This window comes from Choristoneura fumiferana, chromosome 4, assembly GCF_025370935.1.
Source record: "Choristoneura fumiferana chromosome 4, NRCan_CFum_1, whole genome shotgun sequence".
NCBI lineage: Eukaryota > Metazoa > Arthropoda > Insecta > Lepidoptera > Tortricidae > Choristoneura > Choristoneura fumiferana.
Genome location: NC_133475.1, coordinates 16,984,859 through 16,987,705, shown reverse-complemented (window position 1 = coordinate 16,987,705; position 2,847 = coordinate 16,984,859). Strand labels below are relative to the sequence as shown.

At 42.9% G+C, this 2,847-nt stretch overlaps 1 pseudogene; it reads right to left on the bottom strand.

The window, feature by feature from the left end:
* Positions 1 to 652: 652 nt before the first annotated feature.
* LOC141427203 (uncharacterized) lies at positions 653 to 2,409 on the bottom strand (annotated as a pseudogene).
* Positions 2,410 to 2,847: the final 438 nt, after the last annotated feature.

Below are 2,847 nucleotides of genomic sequence, written 5' to 3'. Positions count from 1 at the left end.
AAATAATAGACGTCTTAGCGAGACGGCGTTTATTACAAGACTAGCCTACCCTCACAATGTACACCTACATATATACCACCTCCACCCTTAATATCTACTTAAGTACCTACTTACTTATATAAACTTATTTGTACAATAAAAGGATATAAATTTATCGTACCGCACTCTCCAGTAACAAAACATTCATACTACAATATAAGACAAGGAGTTGTCACATAATCCCCTCGCCTACCTATAACATACCTATCTGTAGATGGAAAATGCACAATCAACAATTGGAGTTGATTAGTAAACACCTTTCCGTAACTGTTGTACATTACTATTAGATACATCGTATCCATCTACTCTTTTAAGTTAGGTGAATACTACTAGCAAATTGCATTAAATAATACCTACTTAGATACTTAGACACTAATAAAGTTAAGGACTGGATAAGTATATAGGTTTCTAATTAATACAATATAGACAGGTCGATTAAGACGCAATCTCTTTTTCCTGAGCTACTTACCTATACTAAACAATACTAAGCAGGTACGTACTTATAACACTAAACTAGAATAAGATAGTAAATACCTTTACTTAACATAATAACATTCCTCAAATCCGTAACGGATAGGAGGTTTGGGTACTCTTTTAGGTGGACCAACTGAAGTCACGGTATCAGGTGGCCCCTGGGACCCCGCGGACGGCGGCGCGCCCTCCGACGCCCCTCGCCCACCCCGCACTTCGCCGGCTCCACTGGACACTCCTCTGGCTCCGGCTCGTTGTTGTCCGCTATCGGAAGTATTAAAGAACTGTTCCTACGTTGAGGTGTGGATTTGGACTGCTGCCAGCATGGCGTCAATTTCGGCGTCAACTCGCGGACGCAATGCGAAAGGTACCGGTCGCGCTCGGCAAAAACGGGCCGCGCGCCCTGCCGCACGTGCAGTCGGACCGCGCCGCCCGCGTACCGCCCCAGGGTGCCGTCAAACAATGACTCATGCCTGCAAACGATTTCGTTGACCATATCAGTTTTATTTATTTTTTTAGAGTTTAAATTATAAACCTTCAAAGTTGGAATTTTTATACCTAACTCCGTAAGCCATTGTCGACCTAAAAGATTAGTGGTACCATGATCAATAACATAAAGGTCTAATATTTTGTTGATGTTGTTATACATCACTTTTACTCGTAAGTAGCCCAATGGTTGAATGATTGAACCATCGTAAAACTTTAATTTTATATGACAAGGATGTCCGGTAAATCGTTGAAATGTTCACAATATGTTTTTTTTTCCAATACACGACAAGGCCGAGCCAGTGTCAATTTCCATGTTTAAGTAGTGCTTTTGAACCAACACTGTAATACATACCGGTTTATATTTGGTTAAGGACATTTGGTACATTGGTTCCTCGTCCTTGTCGTCGTCGCAACTATCCTCTCACGCTGACACATAGCCGCCGTTTTCACTTTGCTCGTCGTAGTCAGCTGATGTCTGGTGCTCGTGCACCCAATAGTTGTAAGCGCCGCTCCCGGGCGCACGTGCTAAACTGCCGCGCTTGCGGCCGCGCCCGCCTCCGCCTCTCCAGGCTGACCGGTGGCCGCGTCCTCCACCCCGGTTGAAGGTCACGCTGTTGCCGCGTGACTGTGACTGGCCCTCGGCCGTTCCGTCGCATCAAGCCTTGTATTTTTCTCCGGGCACATTCTTCTTAAATGGCCTAAATACTTGCAGCAACTGCACTCAAAGTTTGCATATTTACAGGTTGCCGTTTTGTGCCCTATTTCGCCGCACGCTAAACATTTGTGGTTCGTTTGAAGTTTATGAACACCCGTTATCGTGTTAGTGTCACGATCGACCGCCCCTGCGTTCTTCTCGGCCGCTTCAAGTGTCGTAGCTAACCTGACTGCTGTTGAGTATCCGATGCCGTCCTCCGCGAACAACCTTTGTCGCGTCGACTCGCTGGAAATGCCACAAACTAGTTGATCGCGAATATTTTCCTCCAAGTTAGTACCGAAATCACAAGTCTTTGCGAGCTTCTTCAACTCTGCTACATATTCGGCAACACTTCACCATCTGCCTGACGCCGCTGCCTAAATCTGTAACGTTCCGCTATGATGGACGGCTTTGGTTGCAGATGATTTTTTAGCAGTGTCACCGCGTCATTAAATGTCAACGATGACGGTAGACTCGGACTCGCGAGTGTAGACAACAATAGGTATGCCTCTTCTCCCATCACAGCTATTAAGGTAGGTAACTTCACCTCCTTCTTGATATCATTCGCGAGGAAATACATATCCAGCCTTTCGCAATACACAGTCCAGTTCCCAGATTTCACGTCAAACTCGTCTATTTTACCGACACCCATTGTTCTAATTATAATGTTTATTTTCAATCACGCGCGCTCACAATAGTTACTACTATTTATGGTAGGTACTAAAAAATCCACTAACTGTAAACAATTCAGAATAAAAGCAAGAAAAAACCATGCCTCGTTCGCCAGTGATAAATAATAGACGTGTTAGCGAGACGGTGTTTATTACAAGACTAGCCTACCCTCACAATGTACCTACATAATACCAGCAAACAGTTCATAAAACACTATACTATAATATATCATGGACAGGGATATTTGGAAGTAATTCCGATCCGCATTAGCGATCCCTTCAAATAGCGAACCTACTGTGTTAAAAATAAAGTTGAGTTAAATACTTGTGATGTATACATATAATTTAATAATATTGTAAATCTGTTTAAAAAAATATACCTCGTTGAGTTTCTTGCCGGATTCTTCTCAATTTTGACTTTGACTTTGACAGGTATACACGTGAAAAAAGAAAAAAAACAATTAAGTAATTAAAAAAAACAAA